Raw genomic sequence first — 25,520 nt, 5'->3', positions numbered from 1 at the left:
AAACTTTACCTGCAACATCATCACATAAGTCAATCTCTCAAGCATCTGGGAAAGCTAGAGGCATTTTGGTAATTGCAGTGGACAGATGACGCTAAAATTGAGCAATTTGGGAACAATCATCAAAGGTGTGTCTGGAGAAAAACGGAGCAGCGTATGATTAATAGTGCAGCTTGACACATTTTAAACATGAGGGGTGGAAATATTCTGCTTTGGGGTTAAGTAGCAGCAAATTGAAACTGGACAAATTGGCACAGATAGAGGGAAGAAACTAAACTAAAGCAAAAAAGATATTAAAAAGAGGCTGGTCTCTCTAACTTTTACATGTTGCATTAACACTAGTACAGCCAAATACAGTTTTAGAAAATTGTGATGACCCTGACATTTAACAGACAAAATAATGAACTGATTATTTTAGAGAGTGATTGCTGGATTATTCAATAATTAATGTGAAAGAAGATTGAAGACTCCAACATGCACATATTTTATGTGAGGATGTTATGCGGACATATTTACAGGCCCTTTATTATAGAAATACATACAAGCTAATATTGTCAGTGACAGTGTGACAGTCACAGTGTATCTTGGTTACAGGTTAACCCGTAACCAAGAATTCCTTCTGTATTCCTTCTGTATTAATCCTTCTGTATTAACTATGGTCAATAGACACAGAGCTACTACAGGCCCAAAAAACAAAGCCCAAGGTTAACCAGGGAGCATATGTAATTTATGTTTGTACTATCAACTAACAAGCAGCCATTTGTGCATGTACCTCAAATTCATAGCCAAGTATATGAATGCATGAATAACATTCAGTCTAGAAAGATTACACCCAGACACAGGCACACAATCATCGAGCACCATCACCACCTTAAATACACATTGACTGCAGAAATGCGGAATAAACTTTTTCCAAGCCTCATCTGAAAGGTCTCAAAACACCAACGAAAGCCTTTAGGACTGAAGATGTTAGTCCCTAAAAAGGATTTCCAAGAATTTCTTGGTGCATGTTTTGGAAGTTATTTTGGTGGAATTTCCCCTCAAATGCAAGCCAGCCAAATTGTTTGTAGCATTTTTGAATTTTTTTTGGAGGGCCTGCGTGCAGCTCACACTCTGGTTGGCGCCCTCTTTTATCTGTCGGCACTGTGGTAGATAACAACATTGGTTCAAAAGAGAAAAGCTGGTCCGACCTGACTGACCTTCATAGTCCGATACTGTGCTGCTGCCTCATCCTTTCACTGGAGAATAACATATTGACAGATACAACTACAACACTGGTATGGGAGTCTCATATTATGTTAGTTAGCATTTAAAGTGGATATATGTAGTTGCTGTGTATCACTAATGCGGATGGTTTTCGTCTCATTTTAACAGATTTTCATAGAAAGCAGATTGATTCAAACCATTTCACACCAATTTTATGTCCCCTTGCACCCAAAAGGGTTAGGTTCCCTGCTACAGGAAGATGCCAGCGTTTACAGTAAACAGGGTCATCCATGCAACAAGATGAGTTCAGATATGAACAGTGAGTAGGAAAGTGAAGGAATGAAAAGGTCAAAATGCCAATGAGACACAGATATTGTTGATTACAATTAAAGATGTGTTCCATTATTAGTTAATACTTCAAGTTTCTTGATTACCTGATTTTGCATTTAGTCTACAAAAATCAAAAAATTGTGACAAATGCCGATCAAATTACTGACATGGATATTTGTGGTTTTAAGTGAAAGGTCAAAACAACAATCATTATCATTATTATATTCTGTACAAACATTCATCTCCCGGTCGGGCTGAGTCATTTAAAAGAAAAGTCAAAATTAGAATGAGAAAATAATGAGCTCTGGGGGCTGGTCCCATTCGCCTAGTATTTCTACTTTGGACTGCAATACCTTCATTATTGTACATGCTTATATATGTGTAGTAATAGCTTAAGCCTCACCATGATCTAATAGATTTTGACACTGGAAGTAATTTACAAGGCCCATAATATGATCACCTGAGACAGACAGCCTGATATCCTGTAGTTTTGATGAGCATATCTGTTTCATTGCAACCATGTCGCCGCTCTCGTGTGATAGCAAACAACGGGGAGATGGACGGTGACCTCACCCCTCCCTGTCTGTGATCAGAGCAGAAAGCTTCCTTAAATGATCACATGGTGCTGCTCATTTCAGGGAGACTGAATACACAGAGATGAGACATCGATCCCACCTGGCCAATCAATGGACCGGGCCTTTTCAGAGGCGAGGTGAGGAATCAATAATGTGCAGTATGAACATTTTGTCATAACATTCATCAGACATCTGCTGGAATTGCATGGAAGGGGTGGGAATGGCACATTTCAGCTGAAAACACAACAAAAGAGATGGAAACAACAGCTGTGTTATCACGTTTCACTGTAGATTGTGGGCATATGTTTCAATACTATGATTATGGTAATTTCTGTTCTCTAGGTTCAACATTATAATAAAAAAATGGAAGATTGAGTAACATATTAAATTATATTTTAAGATAAATCGCCAGCTATGCGGCTACACATTTGGATCCTCATCATGGTAACACTAAGGATATGTCGTGTTAAAAAAGAGGCAACCAACTGCAGGCCAAAAGTCAAAAAGGTCTCAGAGTGCACAAAATCATCAACACTGTCATAAGATATTATCAGCCACCTGACTTAAAAAACACTGGCGTTAATCTGACAACAAATCTCTTTCCGGAAGCATATGGCATTCGCAAAAGTAGGTCAACCATTAGCCAGCTAAAGCCTTGAGCAGAAACCTTCTTCTAGCCTTCCTTCATCACAACCCCCAAGTCCATCTGAGATGGCTGATGTTAAGCAAAACACATAATGCATTTAAGTTAGGTTATGTACATTTTTAAATGAGAAATATCACATCAACCTTGCCATTTAAAAGTCAAACACATCACTGTCTTCTATTCAATCTGGTGGTTTTCTGCTGAAGACTTACTTGGTCTGGTCTGACCAGAAGCTTATGGTGTCTTATGATGGCAAACTTTAGATGGATAATCTGTAATTGACTTTAGTGAGTCAATTATCTGACTCTTTTGACCTGTTTACTACAGTGGCTACTGAAAGCATTCAGACACTTGTACACACGTTGTGTTTTTAGATTAAAAATGTTGCAGATGCCCTTTTCGTAGCAATAACAGCTCTGAGTCTTCTTCAGTCTCTACAAGTTTTGCAAACCTGGATTTGTATTGGGCTACTCAAGGAAAGTCAGAGACACTTGTCTTGGTGCTTTCATTGGTCAATGTTGTGCTGGAAGGTTGTAGATCACGTGCAGTCTGGCGTTTTCGTCAAGGACCTCCCTGTATTTGTTTGTGTTCATCTTTCCCTTAATTCTGACTTGTCGCCTTTTTGGTGCCGCTGAGAAGCGATATCATGCTTCACCATAGCAATTGTATTAGCTAGGCGATGAGCAGTGTCTGGTGTTCGATAGGCATAGAGTTCTACCCAAAGAGTTCAGTTTTTGTCTCATCAAACCAGAGAATATTTTTCCTCAGGCTCCCAGTCCTTAAAAGGTCATTTGGTGAGCTACAAGGGGGCAATCATATGCAATTTTATTCAAAGAGGCTTCTGTGTAGCCTGATTGGTGGAGTGGCGCACCCGCAGGTTCTACCATTTCTGGAGGAGGACATCTGAAGCTTTGTTAGGTGTAATTTGGGGTACTCGGTCACCTCCCTGACCAAGGCCCTTTTAGCTTGGTTGTTAATTTTGGCTGGACGGTCATCTCTAGGAGGAGTCCTGGTTCCACACTTCTTCCATTCCGAAATGATTAAGGGCACTGTGCTCCCAGAGAAACAAAAAGCTTTAGAAAGGGTTTAATACCTCTGCTGTGATCTAAGCCTCTTCACAGTTAAGGTCTACACTGAGTTCCTTGGAAATCATGGTTTTTGTGCTGACATGCAGTGTGAATTGTGGGACCTTATATACACAGAAGTGTGCCTTTCTTGTTAACTCAATTTGCCAGTTTGACTCCAGTGAAGTTCTAGACAAATGAGTCACAGCAAACGGTCTGAATACAGTGAACAATTTCAGTTTTTGAATTTAAATGAATTTGTAAACATTTCCAAAGGCAAACTTTTACTTTGTCATTAGACTGGATGAACATTTTTATCCATTTAAAATTGAATGTGGGCGACAATGCAGTGTAGTGTGCAAAAGTGAAAGGGTCTGAATACTTTCTGAAGCCACTGTTCAGCAAAATTCAATTAGGAACTGCTTTAAATGAAGTAAAACTACAGGCTGCCCATGATGTAGGACTGCTCCACTTGACTGCACTGGTTCACTTTTGTTGGCAGGAAGTAAATTCCCTTCCAAGCATTTGAGGCATTTACCCATTAAAGGTTGGCTAAATTAAATAAATTTTATTTTTTGTACATTGATAGATTTGTTTAAAAAAAAAAAAAGGAGGGAAGAAAGCATGCAGATTCATTTTGCAGTAGAAAATGATTTAATGTAATTTCCTTTTCATATTTGCCTTTTAAAACTTTTTGGTCACAATAAAATAAGAACATCCTTTTGTCCACTATTTCTTTATCAATCTATTTATTTATTTCACCTTGCATTGCAGAACACATTTTCTTTAAGGTCATGATGTACACCCGATGTGCCATTGCTCTGCATTTAGGAATTAAGATCGAAACGTTCTACCTTGGTTTCATCAGATTATAAGTTGCATTACCTGTCATGGGAAAAAAACACATTCTTTGAAAATTAACATGTGCCTTTTGGTAAGAACTTGTCTGTGTGTCGTTGCGCTGCCAGTTAGCTTTAAAGAATGTAGAACATACAGCTCTTGTTTAATGCATGTTGTGGATTGAAAGTTATGCAGCCCCTCAGTTATTTTTAGCTTCCTGTTGGCCTCTTGGTAGTTTTTCCTTCAGAGCTTCCTCACCACATGAGCATCCATCATAGAGAGACGACCTGATCTAGATAAGGTCCTGGTGGTGCCTTGAAATATGTCCTTACTATGTTCAAAAAACAAGATTAGGTCAAAACATATATGCCTGGACTGTGTTCGGTGCAAAACTGAGGATGTAGTTGAAGGTGTTGTGGTGCCACCATACATTAATGAAGACATTCATGATGTCACTGCATTGTATTTGCATTCTGTTTAGAGTCAGCCGGTTTCCCTCCTTAATCTGTTTGCACATCAGCTCAATCAGACATCACATGGACTTTGCACTAGGGAGCTGGCAGGGTAAAGTGCGTTTAATGTCCAGTTTGACTGATTTGAACAATTGCATTCACACATATATTTCCTCCACCTACTGTCAACAAAAGTTCAGGGTTGCAGTGCGTGTCTGACAGCAGCTTTTTTTTGCCTCCTGACGCGAGGTGCTAAGGGACGGCTGTGGCTCAGGAGGGTCGAAGGTTGATCCCAGGCTCCAGCAGTAAGCGTGTAATAATATCCTTGGGCAACATACTGAACCCCAAATTCCCCCTAATGGTTGCGCCATCGGTTTGTGTATGTATGGGTGAATGGCATGTAGTGTAAATGACAAATTTGACCAAAAAAAAGATGGTATTTTTGTACAGTCCATTTACAATTTACCAGATTGTTTTGTCTGTTTTTTCATTTTCTGACAGAGAAACTCCCCAAACTGGACTTGATCACAAACCCTAATCTGAGACTTTCAGAAGTAACCTTTAAAAATGTATCAGCAACACTGGCAATTGACATTCATTTAAAATCTATCTTTACTAATCAGAATCAGTTTGCTTAATTTGTGCAAAATTCTTCACAAATTTCAATGCAGAAAATTGAATCTAAAAACTATTACAACCCTCAAATTAATTAGGCATGTCCATTCTTACACTGAAATGTTCACCCAGTCTTAGCACAGAAGGAATACAAATAGTAGCCTTCTGTGTTTAACTTCACTTTACTTGTTACTTTAGCTGAATGAAAGGTTTGTAAAACCAGCTCAGTAATCCCTGATTGTCTCAGCGGACTGGTAAATACAGGTACAGAGCCTTTCAGACACTGCAATCCAGCGAGCTTTGCTGATCTGTCTGCAGCCTGACCTTCACTAGTGTCACATTCAGAGGCTGTAAAAAAGAAACACCTCACCGCAGCAGGTCCAGGCGAAGGATTCTAGGAGAGAAGTTGGTGTAGGCTTAACACCATCCTATTAAATTGACTAAGTGCACGTTTAATGGAACAAAATGAGGCAGGAATACACTCTTTTTTTAAACAGTAAAACCAAATTAAAATTTACACACAAGTAGTGCCCTTAGAACTGGTTTACTTCACAATATCATGCATGAAAGATCATCTGATTCAACATCAAAGTTAATGCATTACAAGATATGAACATGTGCCACCTCAGTAATACAGGACAACAAGCAGAGCCTAGAGGATTTTGATCTTTGGACCTCAAAGTATTCTGCTGACTGAGGCCCTCAAGAAAGTTCTCGCATCAAAAAGAAAGACAGAGGAACACAGAAGAGGGGGAGAGTAATGCCATCAGCATGACTCTCAGTTGCAATGCTAATCCCAGCAAGAGATGATCATTTTCAACTTTGCGGCTGGGTCGTCCATACTGCAAGGTCAGACGGTGACTTTGTCAGCCTGTCTCCCTCCGACAGATGGTATCCTGACATCAACCACCCAGACAGCTTTTAATACTTAATATCACTGCACTTGCTCACCTCTTTATATTCTTTCCTTGCATTTCCTTATTCATTCCAAGACATCCAACTTTCTGATTCCATGTTTCTCTCTAACGCTGCAAAGAAAAAAGAAAAAGAATCTGGCCATCGTGGTGCAAGTAACCTTGCTCCAAGGGTAGCCTTTGTGTTTCCTCCTGAAAAGGGGGACGGCTGCAACAGAGAGCACTCAGTGGCAACATTTGGCCTCTTTTGCACAAGCAGATTAAGAGGAGACAAGCATTAATAACCATCTTCCATGAGGCTACTGTCTTCAGGTTGTCATGGTGAAAACTCACCATAAAAATAATACTTGCACTTACTCGCTCTTATACATCTCCTGCATTTACTTTTTAATCACGAGCCTTTGAGATAGTTATGTGACCTTGAAGCCTGAAATTTTCACAAAGCAACAAAACAGGGGGCTTGGTAAATCCCCCAGCTAAAGCCTGCTGGGTGTGAAGATTAGATAATGAATACTCGTACATAGTCGCTCTCTTCATTCCTGTTAACAATACCAAAAATGAACCCTTTCATCTTAGCAGATCTTTTTTTTTTCTGGCCACTGTGTCTACTCAGTGCAAAAGGCACCAAATAACAAAAAATGCAGTTAATAAAGCAAGTCAGAGCGCAGGGAATCCAGCAGTTGTGTCAGGAGAAGAGTTGGAAGTGAGCAGACATGCATGGCTTGAGTTCTCTGGAAGTCTATCCTGCTCAACCTTCTTTTAGTGAAGCCACCTCACTTGGCTGCTCTCTCTCTCTCCCTCTCTCACTTGCTCTCTCTCTCTCTCGGGGCTGACAGAATTATCTTCTGCATCAGAGCTGAGGCTGGGCCAATGCTCCACACAGAGGACTCCATTTCACACAGCCAGCCCCACTGTGGCCAAGGAGACGCAGCCAATCCCGCTGGAGTATCTGTGGCATGGCCATCCACCATTTTGTGCTCCTCAAGGTCTTTGACTGTCCTGCTCAGCTGTGTGGAGCTGCTGCCTGTGCTCACTCCGCTATCTTGTTACACAGATGGAAGTGTTTAACATTAAGAGCACAGACCTGAGTGAGACGCTTCCCCTCCCGTCGGTTCCTCTGCAGAACGTCATGACAGTCAGCAGAAAGCAGAAGTGAGCGGAGAGGATTTTTGCTCCCTGCAAAGATGGCCACCAAGAGTGTGGTTCTGATGATCCTCACGAGCTGAAGCAATCTGAGGACTGCGCCTCTAAATATGGAGCTGTCAACAACCCTGTCATACAGAACCTTAAGAAGTATATGTACGCATATGTAGATAACACCACAGGCTCTAAACATGTATTAGAAACTTCGATTGGAGAGCTAAAATCTTTTTTTTTGCTAGACTGAAAAAGCATAAAAGATCAAACATAGGGCAACCCGTAGCAACATTATTAAATATGCCATCCAAAAATGATTAAGTGCATAATTTAATTAATAGCCTTAGGCATGATTATTTTTACAATTTCAAAAGGGAGGGAATAGGTAGATATATTTGGTTTTCCTATGAGGTTTCTTCCCTCGAGCTTGAACTGGAAAATTCAGAGAAGAAGAATTCTACCACGCACTGTAGACAAGTAGGCTACAGCAAAAAAACTGAATAAGTTTTCTGCTCCACACACGATTCATACACCACAGTCAGACTGAAGCTTCGGAGTAGGTTCCTTTCAGATCTCCTGCAACTGAGGCACGTGGGTTAAATTAACACCACAAGTGAATGATACCCAAGGACAGATCTTGGGAGAGAAACCAGGAAGTGTTTTTCCACAAGGACAATTACTCCAGGAAATCTTACATTCCACACAGCCTTGTAGTCCATCTATCCAGGGAAACCACTTCCTGACATAAATCAATCTGCTGCTATCTCAAATAAATCCAGTATTTTCTCACGCAACATACATAACGGACGGAACAAACCACACAGTTTAAGATCAGCTCTCAATGTGCCAAACTTTCTCAGTTTCCTCAGTCCTTCTAAAACTATCTTCTACTAATGGCTCTTATCTCAATCAAAAGTCTCAAGCCTTGATTCCATTCCTGTTTTATTTGCTCTTAACATACTTTCAGCAGTATGTAATGCCACCAATTCACCGGAAGAAGAAGAAAAAAAGAGTAAAAGAAAAGGCAGAGAGATTCACTCAAGGGTTTCTCACAAGTGGTGCTCAGTGGACGACTGCCAGAAACCTGCAATGCTGACTTCCTTGAAAGCCTGACATGGCAGTTACTACAGTTACAAGGAGTGGGTGAGGTTACAAGCAAGTCAGGATGGAATATTTCAGAGTGACCAAAAGAGGACACGGGAACCAGTATTAAAAAAGAAAAAGTCAGTCTGCTTTACTCGCAGAGAAAAGACTGTGCAAAGGCAATCTTTTTAAAGCACATTTATCCACGAGAAGGAGTTAAGTTATCCTTTTGGTTCACCAAACTGACCTCTGGAGGCAACTCAACAAGTTTGAGAAGGGAAAGACGAGAGACCCATCAATATTAACTTACCACTGAGACCTCCTTTCCAAGCTCCTAAATATTTAATCGTCCTTGGACAGCTCTGTTTCTTCGTGGGCCGAGCTAGTGTGGATCCCTTCTATAAGACCACTCCTGTTCCTGCTCAATGAAGGCCTTGTCCGGTGGCACCACACTGCCCAAGGAACGGGCGTCTCCAAAGAATTCAGGATTTTTTCCACCACAGGCAGCTCCAAGCTGACAGAGTTGTTTCACTGTGTCTCTTTAGAGAAGCACATAAATCCTGAGTATAGGCTGGAAACCTGAGGACGCGGTATAGATGGCTTAATTAATCTCACTTGACGGTCTCTTCAGCATGGCCACTTTGTACCTGAAGTGGTAATTTTCTATGAAAAAAATAAACCCATCCATGCTTAACAAATGTGTGCCAAAAGATAGACACAACTGCCTGATCTACAAGCATTTACTTTTTCCAGAAGGGGAAAGGCAGTGTTGAACTGTTGATGTTCTGATGGAAAGCAGAGAGGGGGAACCAGTTCTGCAGCAGTGTAACGTGGCAACTGACAACAGAAACTGGAATGACACCTCTAGCGAGCTACTTCCTTGTTAACCCTGAGATGATGTTGCGTGCTGGCTTTTCAAAAAGGCCTACACCTAGTTACGTTAGATCACTAGGTGGTTGATCATGGTAGGTTTAAAACGGCACGATCAAATGTGGCAGCTAAAGCCAGAAAGACATGATTATGGAGTGTGGAGGGTCAGAGGTTTTTTTTCCTGTCCTGCAATGACTATAGTGGTGTTGATGTGGGGCCTGTGTGTTCCAGTACACTTACTAGTGTAGCAGCAGGGCCAGGCTGCATCTCATGAGCCATGCATCATGTCAAGAAAGCACTCACTGGAGCATTTCAATTTGCTTTTGTGCGCCTCCCTAGCCTTCTTCACTGCCCCAGGTAGAGAAGAATGGAGGAGTGCATCACCAAATGTGAGCGAGTGAATGAGAGGGAGGAAGGGAGGGAGGGGAGGGCAGTGTGTGTGTGTGTGTGTGTGTGTGTGTGTGTGTGTGTGCGCCCGCAAGAGACACAGAAGGAGAACCAGAGTGAATGATGAGCTTCACAACCGTTTCCTTCCAGTGTTCAAACCATCACAGAAGTCGCTCTTGTTTAATCCTGTCCTCTCTGTCGAGATTTTTAGCGTAATCCTGAAATACCTTGCGAAAATCCCGTTATGTAATTTTTTTCTAGCCGTATCACCACTATAGTTCAGCGTGCCCTGTGACCTTAAAGCTGAACTGCAGCAACAGTGTGTTGAATATTAAATGCAGAGGTAAAATACAACAATTTGATTTTTAAAACCTTTGTGGCGCTTTAAAAATAAATGATGCAGATATTAATTTGGGGCCCTTGAAGTCACAATTAAACCTGAATAATGAAATTCTTAATTTGGTATTTAGTCTTTGTGTTATGAAATAGAACAGAATCTTACAGCATGTTTCAAGATACTTTGAACAATTCAATACTAACACAATGGCATTTTACCTAATAGTCCCAGAAACCAATTATTATGGAATTTCTGCGTCCTATGCTCGAACATTAAGACGCCACAATTACATATTCAAATGTCCTCTTTGGTTTCAAATATATTTCTATTACGGATTCAGCAAAGCAGTTTATATCAGTTTACACTGACATGAACCAGATACGTATATAAAAATCTAAAACTGGAAAAATGTTTAGAATCAATTCATGCTTGAAAAGTGACTGAAAATTATAGAGTTTAATACGATCAATGAATGAATGAAGTGACCAGTTGTTGTAGCTTCACAATTCAGACACAGGTCCTCTAAAAGACGCTGCCTCAAGCAGGAGCCTTCTTAGGCCCCTAATTGAAGTTTTCAATTTATTTTTGCAGAATAACCTGACAATGACAAATCTGCAATTATTCAAATTACAATTAAGCAGTTGCCACACAGAGAACCTCAGGACTCTGTTGGGAAGGGGCTCTGGGAGTGATCGGGCTCTTATCAGTTGCCCACTTTGCCGAGTTAGCATCCCAGCCTCAGTTTACTACAACAGAAATTCCCAGAAACACCATCTCTGCCACAGAAGAAAAACAGAGCTGACCCACATGACCTCAACTGTGGAGCTGAACCGAAAAACCTGAGTACACACACACACACACACACACACACACACACACACACACACACACACACACACACACACACACACACACACACACACACACACACACACACACACACACACACACACACACACACACACACACGCTAATACTGAAGCCAGAATGCACTTTACAACTGAGAAAGAGCAGAGAATGTGTTGAAGACTTGTGAAAGTTACAACAGGAGCTCTAAGTGCAAAAAAAAGACAGCACGCAGTGTCAGTCAGAGACAATTTGTGTAAAAATTAAAAAATTTTAAAAATCGCATCCAGGTCTACATCCCCGGGCTAATTTGAAGAACATCCACCAGAATATTTCCATTGCGCCCGTCTGTGAGACAAATGTGTCGACCGCAGCAGATTCCTGCCCAGCCGTCGGCTCCTCCTCGAGAACCTGTTTGCCCTGCCACGCCAGGGAGAAGGAGCATCGCCACCATTTTGATTGCTCTTCTCAGCCCCAGCATTGTCGCAGCGCAGTGTGTCAAGCGCACAGTCTCCTTGTCAGCAAGATTTCACACAGTGGCCAGGGGAACTGCAGAGCGTAGCACAGCCCCACGCACGTGAGCGACACACACTCTCTGGCACAAACATGACCACAAAAACACACACCACGGCTTGCAAACACCTCCCCCGTTCCCCAGACAGGCAGGTCAACAGACACCTCGAGGATGTAATGTGTGAAAAGGCACCTCGGGTGGTGCAGTGGACTGTACTACAACATTTGTTAATAAATGACCAACAGCCTAATCCATCAGTCCAAATGACTTTTGGAGAAATCGGACACACGTGAGACGCGAAATAAATAAGTTTAACCCTTGAGGTAACGGGCACACGTGCTGCCCAGTGAACATAGAAGACGTCCTTTGGTTCACGAATTAGTCAACGAATTATGAACCAAACACTTTCCATTTAGACTTACAGACGCCAGAGTGCAGAGAACTGGAGCCCAAAGTGACCAAAGACAAAGAATCATCTTGAGAACTTACACACATGCACACACTCACACTACCATTAGAGTGTGTGTGTGTGTGTGTGTGTGTGTTGAGACCTCTGCGTTGAACATTAACCATCAGCGTGGCCAAAACGCTGCATTATTCACCATTAAAATTCAGACCTCGACTCAAGTGTCCCTCGGCCACAAGAACGTGGCCCGTGCAAACGTGTCAGCCGCAAATCTCAAACAAACAAACGTCGGGAAAAAGTCCCACCGATTTACAAAAAAAACAGGTGGTGTTAGACTAAACGGTGAGGTGTGGATGAAAGCTGCAAGTTGGTGGAGTTAAAAAAAAAACGTGGCTTTGTGTACCCTTGAAAGATCTCGCCTCACTTTTTCTTTTTTTTTTTTCCTCCAGAAGAGTTCACCTGCTTCCTCTGGAAGACTACAACTTCAGAGCTGGAAAAGCAGAAGCAGAAGCAGAAGAAGAAGAAGAGGAAGAAGCAGAAGAAGAGGAAGAAGAGGAGGAGGAAGAAGAGGAGGAGGAGGAAGAAGAGGAGAACCATAGTCGTGCCGTGAAGGACCCTGTCTGTCTGACTCCAGGGCTTCTCCTTGGAGACTCCTCTGCTTGCCTCCATTTTATGGTGGAGCCACTGCTAGTCTGACATGTACCTGACTTGAGACCAGTGACAGCAGACAGGCATCCACACACACACACACACACACACACAGTGCAGGCAGGGGGGGGGGGGCAAGCGGAGCTAACGACGTAGCGCCAAGAACATAAAACAACACATTGGAATAAATACATAACATGAATATGAATATAGAGCCTCCCCCGGGAGACATGCAGCTCCAACCCTGTGGAGTCAAAATTGCCTTTCTTTTCTTTTTGTTGATGAGAGGAGCCGGGAAGGAGGAGGGCACGTATGGCCTCTTCACACTGGACATGGCTTTCATGGTGTGTGTGTGTGTGTGCGTGTGTGTGTGTGTGTGTGTGTGGGACCGGACCAGCGGCTATGCCAGCTCCTCTGTGTCGCTAATGGAGGCTGGTCGGCCGGGGAGAGGAGAGCAATCCGTGCAATGGCTCCTCCGCGGAGAGCTAACGCGCCGCCACACGCGCGCGCGCGCGGCCGGAGAGCGGCGACGCACCGCCGGGGCAGCGGCTCAGTAATCCCCCCCCTGGCCAGACATGTCGGAATAACACGAACGCCGTCCGCTCCGGCCGCGCAGGCGAGCCCTCGTCGCGCCGCCGCGTCCATTTCCTTGTGTCACTTTGACAACAAACCGAAAGGCGACATAGGCGAGGACGCGCGGCGGGCTGCCGGGGACATTACCAGGGCGAAGCGAGGAGACCCACTTGACTTTGGCGGCCAGCCGGAGCGCCCGCCCGAGTAAAACAACCTCCCGAAAAAAGGATCTCTCCACGGCTTCCTCTCCCAAGTCGGCTGGACCTGGACGACAAGGAGCGCGGGGGGGGGGGGGGGTCAGCTCGTTCCAGGTCATTCACGAGGCGCTCTCCAAACGATATCCCATGATCTACCATACCGACGTTCTCGCAGACCTTGAAAGCTCAGGCGAAATCTTGGCCGAAACTGGACATAAAGCGCAAGTGTAGTGTAGGGGGGGGGAGAAAAACCACAAAAAAAACTCACTGGTACAGTCTTCTCCTCGAGCGATCCTCCCGAAAGTTGTCCTCGTATTTCATGCGTGCGCCCGGTCGGTCTAATGGATGATCGCCATCTTTCCTGCTTCTCCTCTGCTGCAGCTGCAGATGACCTGAGATCCGTCTGTCTCTGAATAATGAGCAACCACACAGACAAGGAAGACAATCTGCAAAGCAGGCTGCACAAAGAAGTTTGGGAGACTAGCAAGCACCAGAGGGTGCACAAGAGTTTGCGATGAGACGAGGGCGCATCGGCGGGATGGACAACGTCTGCGTCTGAGAAGCTCATCCTTCATCCGCGCCGAGGTCGGGAGAGAGCCGCAAAGCCTCGTCCGCGGCGCAGACCAGCGGCACATTCACGCCGGCTCCGTGAATTTTATATAGGCTTTCCATACTGTGTCTGCCACGTCATGGGGTTATCTGCAGTTCACTTTGGTGGTGGTGGTGATGCTGCTCCACACTTCAACCGCACAGACATACAAGAACACAGATAGATATATGGATGGATGGATGGATAGAAAGATAGATAGAAAAAAGAAAGAAAGAAAACGAATATATTAAAAGATGCCCATATAAATAAATAAAAATAAATATTTTTTTAAAAATCACAATAAAGAAAAAAAATAAATACAAATCACCAGTAACGTTCAGCACTTGCGCTGATCCACTCATCGTCAACCCTTCCCAAAGGCTTCATCATCTTTACTCAAATAAACGTGATCAATAATCAATAAATTCACATTCATGTCCTCTATGAAAATAAGTAGATAAATGATGATGTGTTGCAATGGTGCTGTCATCACGGTGAGGTAGACATGATGATGCTGCTGCAGGCGGCTGCTCTGTCCACCAGCAGCTATAACAAAGAGGGAGCCCAAGACAAAAGGTGCAGGGTCCTGCTCAGATGGATGTCAGTGAGGAGGATGCCTGAGTGGGGTGGGTGGGTGGGTGGGTGGCAGGCGGGCGGGCGGGCGGGCGGTAGGTGGACTGGGTGGGTGGGGGTTTAAGCAGCAAGAAGGGGGCACACGCGAGGGTTGTTATGGAGGAGAAGACTGAGTGACTTTAACATCACCTGAGATCCGTCGCGATGGCTTTTGTTACAGAAGAATTCACTGTTGGTTTAGCTTATTGCTCTGAATGTCGCGCCGATTTAGATTTTTTGGACTTTGCAAGTGCCCTTGTCATATTATTGCACTGCACGTTGTTTTCAATATGACAACTTCATGTGAAATATATAGACTTCAGAGTTCTCGTTCCAAGAGCATTCATGCGCTCTAACCATCTGAAGCATAACTCACCTCTTCAATTGGTCTTTACATTTTTGCAGCTACAGTGCTAAGCAAATGTTTTTGGCACACGTTTAAAAAGAAATGTCGTAAACTGAGGACACGCTGCTCGTTTCATTCATCAGTTAACTTCAGTGCAGTGAACAGAAACACCAAACTGAAATCAGCTTTCAGTGCGACCACCCTTTGTTTTGCTTTTTAAAGCTACTTGTCAAGGTAGGTGCATTGGTTCCAAGCTTCTTGGAAGACGTGCCTCACTTCCTGTGTGGATTTAGGCTGCGTCAGTGTCTCCCGTCTCCTCCTGTAATCCCAGACCGACTCCACGACGTGGAGATCAGTGCCTGTGGGAGCCACACCATCTGTTGCAGGACTCTCTGTGCTTGCTGCTGAAGAGAGTTCTTTATGACTCAGGCTGTGTGTTCAGGCTCATCCTACAGAATGAATGTGGGACCAATCAGATGCCTCCGTGATTCTACTCTTTGGCCGATAACACTAAACATCTACATTGTCTAAAATGTACAGTACTGTACATGAGTCATGCATTATAAATCTTATCCACCCGTGAGTATGTGACTTTTTGTCTTGCATAATTATTATAAGACAAATATCATTACTGTAAATTGATCTGAATGCAAGTATGATCATTTTTTAATACTTGTGTAAATATATACACAGATGTGAATGAGATGCATTCTTTTTTATTTCATGCCTTTTGCAGACAGTAGATGGCAATGAGAACATTTGCCCTGCTTAGTCAAATGAAAGTGAACTGTTTGTTCAATGTGCTGAGTTTCTTTTGTTTACTAGAACACCAAGTTTTTACTCATTCAGAAAAAGTTGTTGAATCCCAACAACTGTTTTTTCTCCCCTCATTATTATTGTCAGTGACATTCAAATACATGGCAAAACCATCAGCCACAAATCTTGTGAGCGGGCTCGCTGGTGATTGTTGTCTGATTTACAGGCAGAGACACTGAGAGGAATTAAATGTGTGTAAGATACAGACATAGTTAATCATGTTTGACAAGTGTTGCCGTTGCCTCTTGCGAGGTTCGGTAATGAATTATGGATTGTGGAATGCATATATTTTTTATGGAATCTAATGGAAACCTTCAGAGAGAAAATGAAATTCAGTCACTCTTTGTATCACCAACCCGCTGTCTGTGCCACCAGCGCTACAGGGCTCGACTGTCGACAATGCTGTTGCACAGTGTGATACAAACAGCATCTCAAATATGTGACACCTTTGGAGCTGAATCATGAGAGAGTATGAAATATATAATGTGCCGTTACACATAAGGTGACAGATGGAAACAGGAATGATTTTTTTTTCCAAGCACCTCCATTGTGCCAGTTCTCTTGTTGCAGTGACGTACATAGCCCCATGTATTTCCCAAACACTGTGGCAGACGATCACCTGGCCCCAAACTGACTTCCTCCTCCATCAGCGTTACCTCTGTTGCACTGTTGTTCATTCATGCTTCTGTTTTCCTTTGACCATATTGAAGAAAAAAGAAGAAGAAAAAAAAAAACATTCCAATATCATTTTGATGTCTCAACAGATCTTTGAAGGAATGTCACTAGAGGAACGGTGTGTGAAATATACACTCCCATGCACACAGCACACGTACACACACACACACACACACACACACACACACACACACTGTGTTGACAGTGCGTCCTGTGGGTGCCAGGTAGCAGCCGGGGTTTATCATGCTGCTTGGACATATGGCTGCTGCGGCAAATCTGATTAATATGGGATGGCCAGGAGACCAGTGTACAAGTGTAGGACAGACTGCACCAGTACATCCCACACTGGTCCGGCCTCCCCTGCACACCGTGCCAGGCCTCTATCCAGCCCGGCTAAAAACAGACCAGTCGTCAGGGATTCAGATGGTCTGAGCAGTGGGGGAGAGGGGGGAGCAGGGGGCGCTGTACAGATTTAGAAGGTGACCAAAGGCTTTTTGGATACTTTAATATTAATGTTTAACTATTGGATCTTATTGCTAATTAAAGAGAAACACGTTCAGTTGATTATTTCCTTATTTCTTTTTTTTTATAAATAAATGTGAATTGAGAGGTGAATGCAAATGTGACTCTCTGGGATGGGTGAGAAAGCAAATATGCCCTTTTGGGGCAGTGCCGTGCAGGAGTGGAGGTGGGACACAGTGGAGGCCTGCACGGGTCGGCAAACACTATATGAGAGGTCAGATCTGCATGCTAGAGAGGACAGAGGAGATACAAGGAGATAAAAATGAACGCTGCCCGGTAGTGTGAGTGCGAGTTGTCATCAAAAAAAAAAAATGTTCAACTATAAATCTGTTTTTCCCACAGACAACCCTGCACTTGCGTGTACACATGTACTCACATTTGAGATGTTTGCTTCAGTTCAACGCTGAAGTAGAGTTTATTTTTTATCAACAAGTACGACAGTAGAATGAAAAGGGTTCTTCCAATAGATAGACGGATTCTATCACGTCCTCTTAATTGCAATTGATTTATTTCTGTGAGATTATGATGAAACATAGGGAAACACGTGTTGTTTCTTTTGTCACTATCCTTGCCGTCTCTCCAGAACAGTTTTTACTCCAGAAATTACACTGCAGCTATGATTTCAATTTTCCCTTCAATCTATTTGTATAGCACCACATCATAACATAAATTACCTCAAGGCACTTTACGGTGTTAGGTCAAGACCTTACAATATTTTAGAGAGAAACCAAGCAGTTCCCACAAAAAGCAAGAACTTGATGACAGTAGAGAGGGGAAAAAAAACTCCCTTAGAAACCTCAAACAGAACCGGACTCAGGGTGGGAGCCCGTCTGCCTCAGGGGATAGGACAGAGACAAACCAGGGACAGCTGTATAAACTGGACTGGTTATTATTATTATTATTATCATTTTTGTTATTATTATAATTATTATTATTATTATGCTGCCTTCAAGGACATTTAGACAGAAATTTTAAATCCAGCAAATTGTCTTGGCATGTGCCTAAGTGGAAATAATGATCATAAATTATGAATGCTTCAATTACTATTTCATTTGGATGAGTCCTTTAACTTGTCAGCGGAAATGTTTAATAAATGTCTTCTTGTCTTTCAGGATTAGCAGGAATTTTATCTCGGGCGTCTGCACTTAAAAACCGACTTGGATCAGTCCCATTGTGCGTTTCATCCAAAAGTTTGAAGATGCAAATCAGGTGATTGTGAGGTCCTAAGGCACTCAGAGGTCTGTATGCATATGTGTCTTTGTTTACCTTGCAGACTTGTGACCTGCATCATGTGTTAACGTACCTTCTTCTCCGTGCACGGCAGTGAGTCCAGCTCCTCGGGACTCGGAACGATAATATGCAAATAAAAATAAGGAAAAGAATGAGTGTCTGCGAAGATGCTGCACAGAAATTAATGGGAAGACCCATGAGCGGTATCTGAAATGTAAGGGAAAAAACAATGCAGTTATTCAGTTGTCTCTGAGCATTTACTAAGTAGAATTTTGTTTCCTGAATATTCCTTCAAATCGAAAGAGAAAAGGCAGTAGAACGATTATGCAGCACTTACAGTACACATCGAAATATCACTTCGAACAATACCTACTGTGTAATCTGAATGACATTTTCAGTAGTCTAAACTTAAAATGCACGAGTGAATGAGAGCACTTTATATATTTTGTGGAACACAATAATTTGTGATGGCAGACTTTTTACTGTCACAATTTTTAAATGCTGCGATTTCCCTTAAAATATGCATGCACAAAATGTTCCCGGTCATATTTATTGAACATATCCATCTTTAGTTATTAAGAGCAAATGGGAAAGGAGCATCAGCAGACACTCAAACCACTTTATGCTATTACAATTCTTTTCAACTGGCCTTCAGCATAAAACTATCAGTTGATTAAATAGACAAAATATGCATTTTCCTTTACTTCAATCAGTACCCAACAAATGTTAAAACCTTCATTCAAATACACATCTGGGTAGACGCAAATTTGACCCTAGCAGATAGAGTTTGTAAGACACTGGGCCAAAAGTGACAGAACAATGGGTTTCGATTGGCAGTTGCCTGTTGATTTGCATAACCCTTCCACAGCTCGTTTCACTATGATAATCTATAGATGTTGTTGCTGGATGTACCACCTTTCTAAAGGGCTAACGGATCCCTCTGCTACACCTGCTTATCAATCGTCCAAACATTTCCTCAATGTCTACGGGGGGGGGGGGGGGGGGGGGGGCTGTATGTAAGGATGCAAATGTATGCAAATATCACTCCAGACATTCTGTGGAACCTTCCCTGCCAACCGCCTCCCAAAATTTCCAGAAAATGTCTAAGTGAGCCCATGTGAGAATACAGCAGGAAAATTCTGAGCGATGGAGTGGATGTGTTGGTGACCCAAAGTTGACCCAAATTTCTGGACATTTTCTCGAGTTCATATCTGAAAAAAAGCTTAATTTAGGATCCAATAAATAATTGTAGGGATGGACAATGTTAGTTGTATCACCTTACTAACTTAAATGTTAAGGCAACCGTGTTAGTTTAGCATGCTAGAATACTAACATTTGTCAATCTAAACATTAAAAAAGTGCAACCCATGGGTTATTAGTTTTGCCGATTTGATAAATCGCATCCAAAAGGGGCATGACTTTGTGTACCATCAGATAATTCATTCAAATATTCGTCAAGGAATTTAATCTAAAACTGCAAATGCTAGAGCCATTGCCAAAGATGTTAGGATATACAGTATCATGTAGGCACCAGGAACCATGGTAACCAAAACCTTCATAGCAATTCATGTAGATGTGAAGATGTTTCAACCTAACAGGAATTCCACTGCATCCAATAGTTTTTGTTATATTTCGGAGACCATCGTGTTCAGCCAAAAGATGCTGCTAACATACCGAAAAATTACCACATTTAACTGGTCTTATGTTTTTGTCTGCAGTGATCACTTCTCCACTGTTGCCTTCCCATATGTTTTTGAACAATGGAAATACCTTGGAGTGCGCGTGCATGTGTGTTTCTGCATGCTTGCTGGCAGACAATTTCTCATCATGGGAAATTTTATTGCTTTCAAGTCCTCATTCTCTGACCTCAGTGAAGTGATTGCCTCTGATCATGCCATTAACCACTGCCCTGCAATTCTCTGGGGCGCAGTGAAGAGACTGAGAATAGGAAATACTTTTATTTCTGAGAGAGGTGTGGATGTTTCTCACTCCTAATATCAAAGGTCAAGGTTGACCACATTTTATTTGCTTCTAACTAACTGAATCATACATTGATCGGCCCTCACCCACTAAGCCTTTCATTTGTATGCCGGGGGCTGAGACGGTGAGAGATGGTGAAATGAATCGGTAGTATCAAATGGCACATGTTAAAAAGCTAATGTATTCCTTTCTGTGTTGCTTACTGTAAACAGCAATAGAATAGGGTGTGATAATGACCTGAGTATTTTTATTGAATGGTTGAAGTACAATTCCATTTCATTTAGTCTGCATTTGGCCAATATAAAGTGCCAGTCGGTCGGTCCACCATTTTGGTCCACACCGCAGTATAACAACAATTGGATGCCATGAAATTTGGTAGCCGCATTCATGCCCCTCTCTGAAGTTACTGTTTACTTAACTTTAGTGATCTCCTGACTTTTCTTTAAGCCACATCATCAGGCCAACATTTTGATTTGTAATTGATTATTTTCATGAGCCAAATAAATGACAATCCCATCAGCCCAAACCTTCTGTTTGGTGCTAATAACCAAATGTTACCATGCTAACATGCTAAACTAAGATGGCAAATATAGTAATCACCTGCTTAATATGACAACACTGTCATTATCAGCTTGTTCGAATTTTGGTGTTAGCATTTAGCTTAAAGCACTGCTGTGCAAACCCTTTTTGAGAACATAGTGAGGCTCTACAAACCAGGTCCTGTTAGATATAATTTTATGTAAAGAACTTTGAGCTGCAACATATGTATGAAAGGTGCAATGCAAATGGATTTTATTGTTATACCATTATCAAGCAGCCCTGAACCTTTGTGTGTCTGATCATTTTCTACCATCTGCATCTGCACCGTCTCCTCCTCCATCCTTTCTGTCTGCAGGCGGTGTCCAAGGTGCCCAGTCTTAATCTCCATCTATGTAAGAATAAATCTGCTATGCCAAAGGAACTAAAAAGTCCCCAGGTGAGAGCGTTGCAAGGAGGCCCTTCTATCCAGGAACAGCCAAGCATACAGTGGACAGTGGCATCTCTGGGATTAAAAACTGCTGCTTCCACTTTTCCCCTGGCCCACTGACGGATGGATAAAGCCTTGGACTTCACCTTATTGAAAGAAGGAGAGAGTGCCCGGGGAGCCATGAAATCCATAGACCCTTCTTTAAATGGGTTTGTAAGAGGCTTCCGCCTAGCAAACCGCAGCTGAAAGAGCCCATTAAATAAAGCCCAGCTCCTCAGCAAGGAGCTGGGGCAGACTCATCGGAGAGAAGGAGGCAAAGATAATGATAGCTCATGGCCAGATATGAGACATTGGCTCCACTTGCGCGTCATGTGGGACCATGTCAATAACAACAACAGCCAGACAAACAAGTCTTTTGCCAGCTTTCTTCTGCCATCTTTCTTTGGGGATTGTGTCATGAAGAAGCAGCTAAATGCAGAGGGACACATGAACACATAATGTGCACACAAGTTCAGGACAGGAAACACAAGTTAATTTTCTCATTAATCACCACACCGTCATCTTATTTCAACACAAATTACAGGCTAGTGAGCTGGATGTGTGATCTGCAGAGCACCACCTAAGCAAATGCTCTGTCCTTTTTATGTGTCTACAGTAGCTGTGGATTAAGAATGAGGGCGGGGACATTAGTCCACCTTCTTTCTCCCCCGGTGGTTTGGGGAGACCTTCATGGCAAGAAAAGGTGGAATGCAGCCTGGGCAGATTTGAATGTCAATGTGGTCAGATAGGATGGGAAGGTGTAGGAAGGAGGGAGGAAGGAAGGCTGAGGAGGGCCTCTGGCAGGACAGTGGGGGAGACAGAGAAAGAGAGAGAGAGAGAAAGAGAGAGAGAGAGAGAGAGAGAGACGCAGGGAGGGATGGAGAGGGAGATTTGTCATTTGCTCTCTGTTCCACCTGCTCCCCTGTCATGCATCCTGCCACGGGGGGATACACTCTGATGTTTGACAGAGTCTAAGGAAAAAGGATAAGTGAGGTGAGAGTGTGGGGGGGGGGGGGGCAAATAGAGGAGGGGAAAAGATGGACAGGATTGAGAAGGGTACAAAGAAAAGGAAGCTAGATGGAAAAAATAAAGGCGCAGATTTGCAGAAAAAAGGAAGAAAATATATGCAGACCATTGCGTATTTTAGGTGCCAAGTCCTGAAATGCAGGAGCTAACTACAGGGGCTGGCAGGTATGCAAATAGGAGGATGTACCTGTGCGCCACCAGATTACTTTTCCTGCATTTGCTATTCATATATTTGCAAGGTGACTCACTTCAGACAAAGCAGGTGATCAAGAGCTCTTTCCCTTTCCCTCTAGCCTTTCTCCCTCTCTCTTCCTCCACATCTGAATAGCAAGGAGAAGAGGAGAGCAGGTTAGACTTGATAGATCCACAGCCTCAGCAGAAGTCATAAGCCTGGCAAATGCTGCAGCCCACAATTGCACGCCCGGAGATTTGATATGTATTCCGTCAGCAAACCCTATTTAATCCATTTTGCTGTCAGCCCCCCTTAAAGCATCTCGACTGATGCAGGGAGAGTTTAGAGTGCAGAGAGAGAGAGACAAACAAGACACCAACGTGCATAGCTAACAATCACACTCCAATCACAGAGAAACATTTGAAATGTTCATCTTTCTCCTCCTGACCTGTTTGCTGCAAACTGCTCTGTCAGCTTGTACATAAAGGGCTGACATTCCTAAAAGCATCCAAGCATCAACAGCTCCAGACTAATGTTAAAATTCTCACTCAAATGATGTTCTGCACAGTAGCTGTCTCTACGACAATGCTTTTATTGACCAAGACTGGAAAGTTGCACACACTCGAAAACTCCCAAAGCCTTTATCCCGTCACTGAGGTCCCAGCCCCCCGAGCACACCCACCATCAATGGTACCATTCCTATTCACTGTGTCGCTCCTTCAGCTTCTCATATTCCTTCTTATTGTTGTGGCAGCCACTTCGGGACCACTACATGCACTCCCACTGCTGTATTTTCTTCCTTGTCCATTACTGCCCTGATTATTTGAGTCCCACATCTTGTAGGTATTGTAGGTATTTGGTCATAAACAAAAGTACTCGCCAAATTTAAATTTTGGTCTGATGATCATAGATGAATAGTTGTTGAGATATTTTTGCTCAAAACCATGAACGTCAACCTCATGGCAGTGCTAGAAAAAAAGTCAGGGAACCACTCAACTAGGATACAACGTATTTGAAGCGTGAAAGTCTGTACTAAATTTAATGACAATCCATCCGAGGGTTGTTAAAATATTTCAAACTGGACCAAAGTGGTGGATTGACTGACAGACCAGCATTACCGTTGTTAGACTAATAGCTTGCTAGCATGGCTAAACAACATAAACAACAACAAACATTCAACGCTTGAAAACCATGCGCAGTGGTCACGAACAGTCAGACTGCCAACATTTAAACAGGGTTTGGAATCTGTACTGGCACGGACAGCCATCTCATGGGAGTCAGTAGGCCCAAGGCAAATATACACATCTGCAGGTATAGACATACACTATATATATTCAGCATATAGAGCAGGAGGACAGACTGATTTTCTCTCCTTGATACAAGCTCTCGACAAACCTCTTGAGACTTTCGGTGAGAGCTGAGATGAGTTCTTCCTTCCAGTTGTGTGAGATTACAGCCTCGTGATCATCCGGCAGACACAGGGGAAAGAACTGTGGGGATAAGATTCCTTTTAAAATCACAAATTTGTAAAGTCGCACCATCGACTGAGGGGATGCAGTGCATAAAGAGAATATCTCCATTGCACCCACAGCGCTACTAGGTGCCACAGTCTCTCCAAGGTCACACTTCATCTCTCCACCAGGGCTGTCATGCAATCACGAGAAATAAATGAAAAGCACGCCGCATCCTGAGGGGGGGAAACCACAACAAACAGAGGGCTTTGGTCTTCTGCAATCCTGCCAATGGGGATTTTGAAAACTCTCCATTAACTTTCATAAATCATTTTCACATTTATTTAAATTGTAGGCCGGCTAACTCCAGAGTGACATGTTTGGAAATGTATATGCCTGTTCAAGATGACAGGCCTAATAGTTGTGAATTTCATTTTGGGGTGACTTTTCCTTTTAGGTTAAGTCGCAAGAAGCACAACCAAGTCTCCAGGCAACACAGTGACCCACATATTTTTGTGTGACCAGTTCCCACACACCTCTTGGTTGTTTTCATGTCTTCTTTGTAATGTTTCCTTGCTCTCTAATGCCATCTTTGAAAGTAACAGAATTTACAAAATATTGCAATCACAAATATGAATCATCCAAATAATAATTACTGTGGAGCTGACTTTGTGGATGTGGTTCTTACAGAATGTTTACAATCAAGCATTTAACAAATTACATTTTTAACCAGTTTAAACTAAATTTCTTGAAAAATGTAGAAGAAACACAAAGAAAAATGTTCTATATCATTTTTAAAACATTGCAGTGTCTCAAAATTAACATGAATAGTGAGCCACCCAGAATATCTGACAAGTAAATCTTTCTTCCCATTGTTTACTCCCTGTATGGATATTTGAATTGTACAACTAATGCTCTCCAGGTTAAACAAAGAACTCTCTATAATCCTAAAACCTGAGGTGTGACCAGTCGTAAAAAATCACAGTCCATGAAATGATACCTCGTTATGTTGTTTCCTTGTCTCCTTGATTTCCTTGAACCCAATTCTGGTGATGTCAGTCATTGATGAGAATATATGGAACATATGCTAGCAGGTATGAAATATTAAAGCCGAGGTGTAGCTCCGGGAGGCACAGAAGAAGTTGTCGGCATTTAATTTCACTTCTTTGTTGAGATTTCTTCCTGAGACAGTTGGCGTCGTCAGCAGATTCTTGCCACTGGAACGAAATTCATGGGACAAGTGTCCGTGTCAGCAGTTTCTCCCCCCTCAGCCAGTGTGTGAAAGGACATCACACTTGTCAGCCGGGGTAAACTTAAATTATAAGGACAAATAAAATGGTGTGTCTGTGAGCATGGGGCTTTTCAGAGAGCATGTCTTTGTGGCTGAACGATATGAGAACTTGTGCAGGAGTGTCATGTGGCCTGACAGATCCTGTAGCTATGTAGTGCGCGCATGTG

General features: G+C 42.7%; 1 protein-coding gene and 1 long non-coding RNA gene across 2 annotated transcripts in view; both read right to left on the bottom strand.

The window, feature by feature from the left end:
* Nucleotides 1-14,411, bottom strand: part of znf462 (zinc finger protein 462) — a 45,998-nt gene extending 31,587 nt beyond the window's left edge. The window contains exon 1 of the mRNA XM_035609341.2: nucleotides 13,906-14,411. The gene's annotated coding sequence lies outside the window, so the exon portion shown is untranslated. The remainder of the gene's footprint in view (nucleotides 1-13,905) is intronic.
* A 1,482-nt stretch (nucleotides 14,412-15,893) lies between these two features.
* LOC118285583 lies at nucleotides 15,894-25,263 on the bottom strand. The gene is made up of 4 exons (XR_004785156.2): nucleotides 25,063-25,263; nucleotides 24,007-24,101; nucleotides 18,501-18,634; nucleotides 15,894-16,693 (listed from the first exon to the last, which is right to left on the bottom strand). It is a non-coding gene; the product is annotated as an uncharacterized LOC118285583 (long non-coding RNA).
* Nucleotides 25,264-25,520: the final 257 nt, after the last annotated feature.

Source organism: Scophthalmus maximus, chromosome 20 (assembly GCF_022379125.1).
Source record: "Scophthalmus maximus strain ysfricsl-2021 chromosome 20, ASM2237912v1, whole genome shotgun sequence".
NCBI lineage: Eukaryota > Metazoa > Chordata > Actinopteri > Pleuronectiformes > Scophthalmidae > Scophthalmus > Scophthalmus maximus.
Note: the sequence above shows the minus strand (reverse complement) of the source record. Positions and strands in the feature narration are given on the sequence as shown.